The sequence below is a fragment of the Benincasa hispida genome, chromosome 7, assembly GCF_009727055.1.
Source record: "Benincasa hispida cultivar B227 chromosome 7, ASM972705v1, whole genome shotgun sequence".
Taxonomy (NCBI): Eukaryota; Viridiplantae; Streptophyta; class Magnoliopsida; order Cucurbitales; family Cucurbitaceae; genus Benincasa; species Benincasa hispida.
In genome coordinates, this window is record NC_052355.1 from 51,734,387 (window position 1) to 51,748,796 (window position 14,410).

Below are 14,410 nucleotides of genomic sequence, written 5' to 3' on the forward strand. Positions count from 1 at the left end.
GGTTGTGATCATGTGTTTCCAACTAGCGTAGTTTTCGCCAGTCAATTTTTCGACGCTAATAGAGCTAATGTGGCTATAGTCATAATTATGTTCCTGAAAAACAGAACAAACTTAATAAGTCTATGCAATACCATATTTTAACACTAATTTTAGTTTTAGCAAAATAGTTTCCAAGTACCCTAAGCAAGATCGTTCTAAATTCATTGTGATAGAAATGCCGCATTCACAAACAAACAGACAAGTTATGCATTTAACAACAAATTACGGCATGCTTTTCAAACTTAAATAACAAAAGGACCGAGAGACATACCTCTTGAAAAACTTTTCTTCTTTGATATCTCACTCTCGTCAATCTCAGCAACTCTCGTTGTCGCTATGATCGCCAAGTCTATCGTCCACCAAATCTCACTGTCGTCTACCACCGAACGGTCTTCAACACGAACAGGCTACAAGGAGGACACCACCACTCAGTAACCTCGGTATTCTCGGAGTGAGAATCCAAGAGGTGTGGGCTCTGTTGGATTTGGTAGAGGGGAGGAAGAAACTATGATCGTTTACAATGACCAAGCAAGTGGAAGAGATATGAAGTCTATCGTATAGACGGGTGCTTGATCGTTTAGCAAAAGGTGCACGATTTTTAGTAAAAATGGGGCCAATCTTTTAGACGATCGTTTAGGTAAATCGCTCGCGCACGATCGTTTAGAAAAGACTATGCGATCGGGTAAGTTGCACGTGTACACAGTCGTTTAGGACAACTTGAGCTATCATGTATGCTTTCGTATACTAGACGATGTGCAGTATACTAATCGTGGAGCGGTTATCCAATCTTTTTGCAAATTGAAAACTATTTTCATTTATCCTTCAGTTACAAGAACTGTATGTAACCTCCCACTATCTCATTCGATTATGAAGAAAAACCACAAACAATTATCTCATAATTTTTTAATTAAAAATAAATATAATCATATTATATTTATAACCTATAGTTTAATATCACATCATATGCAACATATAAACCATAGTCCTTTTCTCCTCCACTAGATACAAATCATATTTATATTCTTTTCCTCTAATTAATGTATCTCATACATCATATCAAGTATATCATATATAATTGACCAGTTTAATCATATCATATATAATTAAACTCCTTCTTGTCAATTTGAACACTTCAAACTGATCCAAAAACTGATTCTCAACTTAAATCCATTGAGCTACCAAGGGGATCTTATGGGCCTGTAGCTTGAAGCTGAAACGGTACATGAATAGCTGACTAAATTCTTTAGCCACGAGATCCACTATCCGTTAACTGTCAGACATTCCATTAAAGACTGACAACTGCACTCTTCTCACCACAAATATATTTCGGTGTCCATTGGATATAACCAATAAACAGTACGATAACCCTTCACAAATGCTCGAAAGTACAGTTGGGTCAATTTACCATTTTGCCCCTGTAGTTACATCTAACTCCTTAAATACCATTGATCCCTCTAATGAATAATAAATCATAGTCCTACTATGTGTGGACACCTCTCGGGCCATGAGAAGGTGTATGGCGCCACATCGTTCAAGCCCTAGAATTAACCCTTAAGGAAGAAATCTATCTACTTACCCCTACTTCGGGGAAAAAATGAATTCCATCTTGTGTAGCTGAGTTCTCAGCTTCCAAATCAGACAAATCCCCAAAGTGGTAGGTTTGAGTCGGTAATCTAGCCACTCACACCCATGCAAATCAAAAGACTACCTTCAAAGGCAAGAGTTCCCAACTCACTCAGGATTAAGGTCATGGTCATCCTAGTAAAGTGAAGTTTCTGTCATGAATGACGTTATATAATGAGACTATAACACTTCGTGATCCGGTCTTATACAAACTTCTTTGTATAGGATGCCCCCGCTCGCATGTCTCCACATGAATGATTAGAATCAGACCATCTGTAGTAAGTTACAACACTTGTAACTATTCTACAAAGTGGGTCGCATCAGTAGCGTCACTAGGATAAGGTTTTCCTCCTATATCCATATATTACAGACCATTTTGGTTATCACTTAAGGCATGATCTACCTGTATATCTCCACTTACATGCTTAAGTTTCAATGACAACCAAGGATCTTAGTTTATTGGTTTGTGGTAAAGAAATTAAAACATCCCATATTTCATAGACAATAGTGAAGAAAATATCATATATTATTACATCACAAACATTTGTTCAATACAATGTTTACAAACTACAGGACCTGAGAATTTAGGGCATCATCCTCAAAAGTTGGTTGGTTGCTAAATATTTTGCCTTAAAAAATATCAGCCAAAGGGGGGGATTGTTGAAGATTTGTTGATTTCTTTATATTTTTCTAAGACATTTTCTGGTGGTTTTGCAATTTTCACAAATGAAGTCTTAACATCTACCTCATACATTACTATTTCCTACTGATTATTTTTCTTTCCTAATCTAGAATTTATATGCGTATTTTTTTTATTTCCTAAACGGGAAAATCTCAAGTAGAAGTATTTTGATCGATATTTTTATTATTTATGGTGGATTTTATTTTAACAAAAAATGAAATATTTTTTTGGAAATTCTTTCCTTATTTGGCTATAGTTTTAAAAGAAAAATTTTGGTCCTCATTTAGGGTGGTCGCATTTGTTTATTATGAGGAGTGTATTTGTTCTTGGTGGTTGTTTTGTTCAACAAAGTGTTCTTGATATTTGCTCACTATTTTTCGCTATGCAACGTCATTGTGTGAATTGTTCAAGAATGTGAAGATTATTCTATCTTAGGGGAGCCTAAGGCGTAGTTGAAGAGAAAGGATTCCGATCTTAGGGGAGCCTAAAACTTCATTCATCAAGAAGGATTTCTCAAGCCTTAGGGAGAGCCTAAGGTATTATTTATCGAGAAGATGTTCTTTAGACTTAAGGGGACCTAAGTTCTCATGTAAAGGGAGTTCATTGAGTTACAAGGAAGATAATCAAGCGGAGAGGAGTCTCACAAACTATCGAAAGTTAAAGTGGTCAACACTAATATTATCACACTTAGTGAGTGCCTAAGTACAATTCAGAAGAAGTCTCACATCTAGAGAACTAGTGAGTTGTGCTCTACATGAGTCACTGTAGTAGACATTAAATTACAGATAAGTACTACGTTGCAATTGCTTGACTCTTTAATATTAGTGGATTATCTTTCCTTGGCACACTTCTCCCCAAACGTGGGTGGTTTATCGCCAAACTAGGTTACCAACTTCTGTGTGTCTTTACTTGTTTTCTTGCTGTTAGTATTTCTATTGTTATAGTGTTTGTCAGTGTTTTCTATTTAACATCTGTATATCGAGTCACGAGTCATCCTATCATTTTTTCAGCAACCTTGACAAACCATTTCCTCATGTATGTCATTGAGGATTGACAAACCATCTACCAACTTCTTTGAAGAAATTTGCTTCAACATTTGATAATCTATATGGCCGAGTCGAGCATGCCATATAGTTGGGATTTCTGTCTGGCCTGTCTTTTTCACATATGCCTCTTCTACTGACATGACAAATAGAGTCTCTTTCTTCTTACCAGCAAGAACAACATCAGCTACAATGTCTTTCACGTTGTCAAGCACCTTCACATCATTTGGACCAAACAAAACATATTTCCCAGAGTTAGTAATTTTAGAAACCAAAACTAAATTTTTCTTCAAACCTGACATTTGCATCATCAATACCAATCTTGACAGCACCTTCTTTCACTACTGGATAAGTTGAGTTATCATCGTGATAATGACTCGTTCTCCATTATGTTGATGTAGTTCTGAAACTATTGAATCATTTCCGCTTACATGATGCGAACAACCAGAATCAATCATCTATTCTTTGTCATAGCTAATGTAATTTGTTTGAGTTACATTGTCTCTTCCTTTGACTACTCCAGCAGTAAAGCACTGCTCCCAGCTAGACTGTTCGCAATTTTCATCTTCGCATGCAACATTTGCTTTAGAAAGCTTTACTCGACAATTTTACTTGATATGGCCTAGTTTTGCGCATCTATAGCGCTTGAACAATTTTTTTTCCTTGTGGACTGTTTCCACCGTCTCTTTTTTCATCTGTGCCACCTCCATAAATATGAATTAAATGCTCTCTTTCTATTATTTTGTCCAGCAGTGAAGAAATTATAGTGAATTTATAGAGCTACTGTTAAGAAACTTCCCAAAAAAAAAAAAAAAAAAAGTTCTTCAGCAAAAATTAAAGTAAAGTAGTTACATTGAAGATGAACTAAGTAACCTAAAAATAGGAACAAACAAAAAAACAGAATCTAAAAATAATAGCTGACAAGATAATGCACTAATTTATAATACAGTCAACTAGTCTTCACCATTTATATTTGTTGGGTTCCTAAAACTCGTGATTGGTAAACATTAAACATATTCTATTTTACAATAAAGTTGTTATTGAGGTTATTCAGTAAAAATGTTATTGAATAAGTGAATTGCACCTTTTAACCATAAATCTAATAAACTAAAAACATTTAGCCATAGCATGAATACTTGAATTTTATGTGAAGATATAAAAGTGGATCAAGTTCGAGTAATAGCCAAAACGGTCTATAGTATAGGGATAAGGTTGGGTACCTTAACTTAGGGACACTATGGATGCGGCCCACTTTATATTTGATGTAAACAATGTGATCCTAAATCGCTTATGTGGAGACATGTGAATGTGGGCATGCTATGCAATGAGTTTGCATAAGACCGAACCACAAGATAGTCACTTTTACTTTATAACGTTGTTTACTGATAAGACTGACTATTTCAATTTGATGACCTAGATAACTCGATCTTAATCTTGAGCCAACTATGAATTCCTATTTATTCGGGATTATCCTTTAATCTGCATGGGTGAGAGTGGCTCAACATCGCCAGCTCAATAAGCCTTCTATTTTAGGGTTAAGACCGGATAAATAGTTGGGGATATAGTCCTGCAAGATGGAAATCACTCCTACTCGATTATAGGGATAATAAATAGATTATTATTCTATTAAGTGCTGACTTTGGGTCTTGAACAAGGGGTCTCACCCTCTCATTGGCTTGAGAGAGACTCAGTTTGGTGGTTGGACTACAAACCAATTGTTCATTAGAGAATCAATGGGACTTAAGGAGCAAGATGTAATTACAGGGGTAAAACTATAATTTTTACCTAGTTATAATTACAAACAACCTATGAAAGATCGACTTACTAATCATGGTTAAATCAAGTGGACAAAAATATATCTACAGTGAAGAGGGTGCAGCTATAGAGCTTTAGTGGAGTGTCCCAGTAGTTAACAAATGTTGGTTAATTAGGTTGAGTTTAACTGGTTAAGCTCGAATCGTTGGAGCTCATGATCTGTAGGTCCATTAGGTCTCCCTCCTAGCTCATATCGGACTAAACCTTAGGACAATGTGATGAGAGAATTGAAACGTTCAAATTCAACTTAGGGAATTATTGCTAATTATATGCGATATAATTGACGTTTAATTGTCGAATTAAACAAATTAGAGGGTTAGAGAATATTTAAATATGATTTAAATATTATACATGAATGGGGATTCATGTTCGGGGTTGGTGTTCTAATTAATTTAATATTTGATATTAAATTAATTAAATTATTTCATTACTTATTTAAAATTATTTTAAAAAGAAATGAACTTTATTTAAAATTTATTGTTTAAATTAAATTAAAATTATTTTTAAAATTGAATTTATGGAATTCAATTGAATTATGTGAAAAATTCAAAAATTGGAAAATTGGGGTTAGTGGGAAAATCTCACATTTCCCACTTTGAAGACCACCTCAAATCCCACTCTTGCATGATTAATTTGGTGTAAACATTAGATGCAATATGATTGCATGTATTTCCTCTATAAATTGACCGAAAATTGTTGAGAAAAAATTTCATCCAAGTTGATTTTTTGAAGAAGAAATAGTTCATCCAAAACTCTACACCAAAACACACATACTCTCTAATTCCCTTCAATCTCACTACAAATTGGATCCCACAATTTGTTCTAAAACCAAAAAATAGTAGAGAAGACTCTAGCGGTGGTCCACGAAATGTTCGTGATAAAAAACGAGTTAGGAATTGCATCAATTTGGAGGTTTTTCAAAGATTTAAACTAAAACCCTATTTTTATGTTATGAACATGCATGCTCGTTTTCTAAAGTTGATGTAATTAAAGTGTTTAGAATCCTGATCGCTTTGGCATGTGTGTTGTTAACCCACGAGAGAAGACAACCTTATGATAATATTATAAGCTAATCTGAAAATTTGAAAAGGAAAACTAAAAGCTAATTGTGCTATAATTTTTATATTAAAAATAGGACGAAAAAAAAAAAAAAAAACAGTCACACTTGTTGAGGTTTGAGTCCTTTTCGTCCATCATATTTTCAAATAAGAATTGCCGGAAAATTCCTTTGTCGTCGCACCGAAAATTCCTCTAAGTCGCTGGAGAAAAAAAATTTCAGAAATATTTGTTGCTTGCCATACTTCGAGCATTTTGATTTTTTTTTAAAAAAATAAAACCCTAATACTTTTTTCTTTTTATGAATTTATGAAAAATAATGGTTTTAGTAATTAGTTCGAAAATATAAAAAATAGTTGTTTTCAAATATAAGAAAATGAGTCAATATGTATACAAATATAGTAAAATGTCATGGACATTTCTAAGTAAAAATATTTTAAACAATTTTGTCATTTAAAATAAATTCATTGAATATAATAGAAATCATGAAATGAATATATTTTTAATTAATTTAAATAGTAAATGTAAAATGTAAAGTAATGAAAGAGATAATAGCTAATATGATATATATGGTTTATTGGGTTATATTGAATATGAAATGTGATCGCGGGAAAATGATTTAACAAATATAAATCTCAAGAAAAGAATTTCAACCTATAACTATGTTCCTAACCCAATGAATTAAGCCTATGTTTGGAAGTAATTCTCTTTTTGAGATAGACCATGACCACTTTTATCGTTGCTAAAATTACTTCACTTTTAAATAATAATTATATTTGAAAAATAGACAAAATTAATTCTAGAAAAACTAAAAATCATTTACTTGGATTTTAAGAGTATAAAAAAATTGGTGATCTTGGAATTTGATTGACTGGAAATTAGTAACACAGCATAAAAATATTAACTTTTCAAAAAAAGTTCAAATCACGAATTTCCCTCAATTTTTCTCCCTAATATCATAGTTCAAAATCACTCTTAATTAGGTATGAAAATTATATCATAGCCATTACATGAGATTATATCATTGAAAATCACTTTTCCTTAATTTTCTATATCTATAGATATGTTATTGAATCAACTATATAAGATCATTTTAGCATGATATGATTGTGAGTAAGAGATCCGTTATCTTAAAAAAAAAGAGAGAGAGAGAAATTTACCTCCTACCGTAGGAACCTCCAAATTCCTAAATACATCTTTCACCATGTCTCCACCATCACCAATCTCATTGCCGATTCACCCTCATTTTCTTTTCTATCCATATTTCTCTCGATTTGCAGTGATTGTTTCTCTCTAATTGTTACTCTTTGAAAATTGGAATTCATACTCTTTATTAAAAGCTACTTGTTTTTTCTTTTTTTCTTTTTTTTGTTAGGGTGTTTGTTACTAGAGTATAAATAGCTTATTTATTCTAGACAAAACTTGAAAAACGTGCTTATATAAGGGTAATTACAATGGGTAGCATTTTTAAGAATAATAATCAAATGTATAATATCATTTAAAAAAATTGCAAATATAGCCAAGTCTATCTGCGATAGACTTCTATCATTGATAGACTCTTACCAGTGATTTAAATTTGGCCATATTTGTAATTTTTTTTTTTTTACATTATGTTATATCTACTAATACTTTGGGTCTAATGTCTATATTTGCAACTGTCCCTTTATATAACATGTTCCATGTTGTGCTAATTCTTCTGTAAGATTGGTTCCTTAGATGTTGATGTGTAATGCATATTTGCTGGTGTGTTTTTTTTTTCCTCTATGACATGTCATACAACATGTCATGACATTGTCTATGACATTGTTAAGTGACAAATAGAAAAATCTGTAGAATATTTTTTTCCTATTTGTCAGCAGGATTTTTCAAATTTTGTGGTCTATTGTATTTTTCCTTGTAGAGTTGATTTATTCATTTTTCAAATTTTGTGGTCTGCTGTATTTTTCCTTGTAGAGTTGATTTATTCTTTCCTTGAATATATTCTCAACCTTATCCAAATATATATGAGGATTTTGTTCGATTTTAGAGTTGACCATTTTGAAGAATATTCAAGCCATTGTCTTGTGTTTGTGCCAAAAAAAAAAATAATAATAAGTGTGTCAATCTGTAAGATTGTGAAATTTTTGCAATTGTTGATCTGAGTGATTCTCTAGATCTTATTAATCCCTTAAAACGAGTTCGATTTTTTGGTGGTTGAACTTTGATTCTGAATTTGTGTTAAGCTTGAAGTTGTGTCGTTGTTTGTATTGAAGCGGGCTTCGTGAGAAAATTGGTTAGTCTTAGGGAGAGCCCAAGGCATCATCTCTTAAGAAGAGATTCTCTAACTTAGAGGGAGTGCTAAGTTCATAATGTGAAGAGATATTCACAAGAATGTAGAAAGATACAAGTAGAGGAATGAGTCTCACACTTAGGGGGAGCTTAAGTGATCATTCACTAATATTCTTATACTTAGGGTGAGTCTAAGTACGTTGAAGTTGAGGGGATCTCACACTTAGAGGGAACCTAAGTTTCATTAAGAGGGAGTCTCACACTTAGGGGGAGCTTAAGCAATCGTTCTCTAAGTTAGACTATTCGAGTGTCACTATAATTGCCATTTATTCATAGATAAGTACATCGTTGTAATTGCTTGACTTTATATTAGTGAATATATCTTTCCACAGGCACACTACCTCCCAGACGTAGGTGGTATTGCATCAAACTAAATTACCAAACTCTGTGTTCTATTCTAATTTTAGTTTTTTGTATTTATTTATGATATCTCTAGAAATGTTGTAACATCGTAATGTGACAAGTTTGGTCTTGTGTTAGATAACTTAAATTTTCAATTGGTATCAGACGGGTTATCATTACTTATGATATTTCTATCTGAATTTCTTTAAATGGAAGGAAACAAAGAAGGTGAATTTACCACGTCCCTTATGGATGGAACGAACTACTTATATTAGAAGGCTAGGATGACAGCTTTTTTAAAGTCTATTGATCATACGACGTGGAGAGTAGTGGTAACTGAACGGGCTCCTCCTCAAATTGTTGTTCTCAGTGTTGGGAACACTCTTAAATTAGAAGCCAAATGGACTGATGCTGAGGGAAAAGCATCCTCAAGGAATTCTCGTGCCCTTAATGTTATCTTTAATGGTGTAGACAGAAATATCTTTCGTTTGATTAACACATGTGTTTCTACCAAGGAAGCTTGAGACATTTTGGTTGTTGCTCATGAAGGTGATAGAGTAAATTAATATGCATAGAGTAAATTAATATGCAACGGAAGAAATCAAATCTATAAGCACTTTAATTACACTTAATTTGAGTTTAAAACATGCTTCTCAAAATTATTTTATAAATGGGTTTGAGTAGTACATTACCTTTGAAGAATCCTCCAATTCAGCAGAATACCACGAATTTGTGCTTGAAACTTCAAATAGACCACCATAAAGATCTTCTCAACTAAACTCTAGCATGGATTGTGTGGTGGAAACACTTAAATTGAGCTGAAATTAGGTGAATTTGAGAGAGGGTTGTAGGTTTTCTTTTTTAGATTGGTACTTATCTTAGCATGCATGCCTCTTCTTCAGCCTTGAACTTCAATTTATAAGTTCAAAAACATGCAGACAGTGTGTGTGCATGGTGGCCAACACCTGCTTCATGAATTAATTGAAGTAAGGTGCTTAGCACCAAAGTGGGATTTTCCAACTTTGTTAATTTTGGAAAATTTCACTTTCCATTTTCTTCTTAAAATCAACAAATTGATTTTTAAAACAATTTTTTTGATTTATTTATATATTAATTTTATAAAATTAATTCATTTAATTAATTTTAGATAAAACTAATTAATTAACCTTTTAATTATTTTGTTAATTTCATATCTAAATATTAAATTAATAAAACACCAATTCCACTACAATGAATTCAATTTCATGTAATTAATATTTAAATCATAATTTAAGCATTAATTAATTCTCCAACTTTGTTCAATTTCGATAGAATTAAACATTTCAATTGTATTAAATATAATTAATTGAAACCCTAATTGAATTTGAACATTTTTCAGAGAACATCCTCAAGTATCTTCAAAAAACGAGGGACTACATACTCGTATATGGATCTAGGGATTTGATCCTTATTGGATACATGGATTCTGACTTTCAGACTGATAGGGACTCTCGCAAGTCCACTTCAGGGTCAGTCTTTACTCTTAACGGAAGAGCTGTAGTATGGCGAAGCACGAAGCAGGGGTGCATCGCCGACTCCACTATGGAGGTAGAGTACGTAGTAGATTGCAAAGCCGTTAAGGAGGCCGTCTGACTCAGAAAGTTCTTGACAGAACTGGAAGTTGTTCCAGATATGTCTAGGCCCATTACGCTCTATTGTGACAATAGGGAAGCTGTGACGAACTCCAAGGAGCCTAGGTGTCACAGGCACGGTAAACACATAGAGCGGAAGTATCACCTGATCCGCGAGATAGTGCATCGAGGAGACGTGATCATCACGAAGATTGCTTCATAGCACAATGTTGTTGACTCGTTTACGAAGGCTCTCACGACTACAGTGTTTGAGGGCCACCTTCAGAGCATGGGTCTATAGGATTGCCCACGTCTAGACTAGAGCAAGTGGGAGATTTCTTGTACGGGGCTTTTATGCCCTAGTTTATTGTTTTGTACTAGTTTGTACAGACAACCACCCCACTTCGCTTTAGGACAAATGGGAGATTGTTGGGGTTGATGCCCCAAAGTCTCGTGTTTCTATAGTTGTAAACAGTTTTTGTATGAACGCTTGGATGTGATAATATATGATATTTTACTTCACTTCTTTGATTGCTCAGTTGAATGTTTTTATTTGTTTTACCACAAACCAATAAACCTAAAATCCCTGGTTTATCTGGATGTAACTTAAGCATGTATGTGGTGACATACAAGTGATCATGTCTTAAGTGATAACCAAAATGGTCTGTAGTATATGGATATAGGAGGAAAACCTTATCCTGGTAACGCTACAGATGCGGCCCCTTTGTGGAATAGTTACAAGTGTTGTAACTTGCACAGATGGTCTGATCTGATCATTTGTGTAGGACCATACGAGCGGGCATCCTATTACAAAGAGTTTATATAAGACCTGACCACAAAGTGTTAACGTCTCATTATATAACACCCTTCATGACAGAAACTTTACTTAACTAGAATGACCATAGTAATGTGACCTCAATCCTGAGTGAGTTGGGAACTCCTGCCATTGAGTACGGTTCTTGATTTGCATGGGTGCAAGTGGCTAGGTCGCCGACTGAAACCTACCACTTAAGGGATTGTTCTGATTTGGGAGTTGGAACTTAGTTACACAAGATGGAATTCACTCCTTCCCCGAAGGCAGGTAAGTAGATAGATTACTTCCTTTAAGGTTGATCCAGGGCTTAAACGATGTGGTGGGCCACACACCATCTCTTGGCCTGAGAATGTTCAACATAGTTGGACTTATGTTTGTAATTGTTCAATTAGTGGAATCAGTGATACTTAAGGAGTGAGATGTAACTACACGGGTTTTTAAAACGGTAAATCGCCCAGCTGTACTTACGAGCATCTGTTAAGAGCCATCGTACTTCATGATTGGTTATATTACATGGACATAGAAAAATATATCTGTGGTGAGAAGAGGTTCAGCTGTTGGCTTTAGGAATGTCTGGCAGTTAACGGATGGTGGATTTTGTGCTAAAGAGTTTAAGTTTAGTTATTCACGTTAACGTTGGAGCATCGAGCATAGGTCCATAAAGATCCCCTCGGTTTAGCTTGGATAAAGTTGAGAATAGTTTTGGTGTTAATTGAAATGTTCAAATTGACAAGAGGGAGTTCGATTATATATGATATGATTGAACTGTTAATTATATTATGATATGATTGATTAAATGTATGAGATACATTTATTGAGGAAATTGGATTAAAATATAATTATATTCAAGTAGAGAGGAAAACACTTATAGCAAATATATGATTATCAAACTATAGGTTAGGATTATAATATGATTATATAATTAATTTAAATTAATTAGGCGTTATGAGGATAACTTGGCCGAGTATTTCTCCGAATCGTTTGCAAATAGTAGGAAGTTCGAATTCAGTTCTTGGTAAACTGAGAATAAAATGAAAATTGTTTTCATTTTCAAGACATGAAAAAAGACACGAAAGAAAAATCTCTTACGGTGTGAATCTATACGATCGCTTAGCGTTGAGAGCCTATACGATAGTGTCCGTCTCCTTAAACGATCGCACACCCGCGCACTAAACTATCGCCCGCGATATCTAAACGATCGCTTAAGTTTTCTATACGATCGTTTAGCCCGCTGAGCAGACCTAAACGATCGCTTACCATTTGATAGACGATCTCTTAGCTAAACCTACACGATCATGTACCTTTTTTCTAAATGACAAGCACCCAACTATACGATAGTCTTCTACTATCTCCCACTTACTTGTTCGTACTACATGATCGTATTTTTCTCCTTCCCTCTACCAATTCCATGAAAGTCCACCCTTTGGATTCTCACTCCGAAAATACCAAGAGCTTCGAGTAGTGGTGTCGTCCCCGGTTGCTGTTGGTTCGTGCGCTGCTGATCGTGTAGACGACCGTGGTGCTGGTAGGCGATTGTTTGCTAGACGATAAGGAGAATGAAGAGTTTTCTTCCACTAGACTGAGTTTGATTGAAGAAATTCTTTAACTGGTACGTTTCTCTCAGTTTTTTATATTTTATTTGTTAAAGCATGCCAATAATTAGTGTGACAATGCATATCTGTTTGTTAGGATGTATGTGTGGTAATTCTGTCACAATGAAATCGGAAAGATATGCTTCCACTCATGGATTCTCTTGTTTGAGAGTTCCTTCATTTTCAACCTATAGGTTTTACCCCATCAAGTTCATCTACAAGCTCCTAGACAGAATTGAAGTACATAGACTCCATTTCTTGATTCATGGCTTTAATCCATTCATCCTTGTCAACATCTTCCATTGCTTGCTTATAAGACAATGGATCCTCAACACCATCATCAGATATGATGTTTTGGGCTTCTATTAAACACATGTAGTGAACAGGTGGGTTCATAACCCTCCCATTACGTCGAGACAATCTCAACTCTTGAGATGGATGACTAGATTAACTAACATCAACAACCTTTGTTGATTTATTAGTCTATTCAACAACTCTTGTTGAAGTCTCAGCAGTTTCATTTAAAACAAGTTTACTTCATGGTTTATGATCCTTTATGTGGTCTTCTTCCAAGAAGGTAGCGTTTGTTGATACAAACACTTTATTCTCACTTTGATCATAGAAGTATCCACCTCTCGTTTCCTTAGGGTAACCTACAAATAGGCACACTTTTGAACGAGGTTCCAACTTTTTGGAGTTTTCCATAAGCACATGGGCTAGACATCCCCAAATTCTGAAGTGGCGTAAGCTATCTTTACGACCTCTCCATAACTCAAAAGGTGTTTTAGAAACACTCTTTGAGGAAACATTGTTCAAAATATAAACTGCAGTCTCTACTGAATATCCCAAAACGAGTCAGGAAGATAAGCATAATTCATCATAGATAGAACCATGTCCAACAGGGTTTTGTTTCTCCTTTCTGATACACCATTCTGCTGAGTTGTACCTGGAGTTGAGAGTTAGGACGTGATTCCATGTTCTATCATATAGTTTTGGAATTTTAAGTCCATATACTCTCCACCACGATCAGATCATAGTGTTTTTATCTTTTTACCTAACAAGTTTTCAACTTCAGTCTTGTATTCCTTAAACTTTTCTAGAGCTTCAGACTTATGTTGCATTAGGTATAGATACCCAAATCTAGAATAATCATTTATGAAAGAGATGAAATATTCATACCCACCTCGTGCTCTTACATTTATCGAACCACAGAGGTCTGAATGTATAAGCTCCAAGGTTTCTTTGGCTCTATATCCTTTTCCAATAAAAATCGTTTAGTCATTTTTCCTTCAAGGCATGACTCACATACTGGTAAAGAGTTTTCTTCTAAACCATTTAGAAGTCCACTTTTCACCAACTTTTCTATCCTATTGAGATTGATGTGACCTAACCTTAGATGCCAAAGATGGGCATTTTCTTTAAGAGAAATTCTCGATCTTTTTATAGTTGTTATTGTTTTGAACATT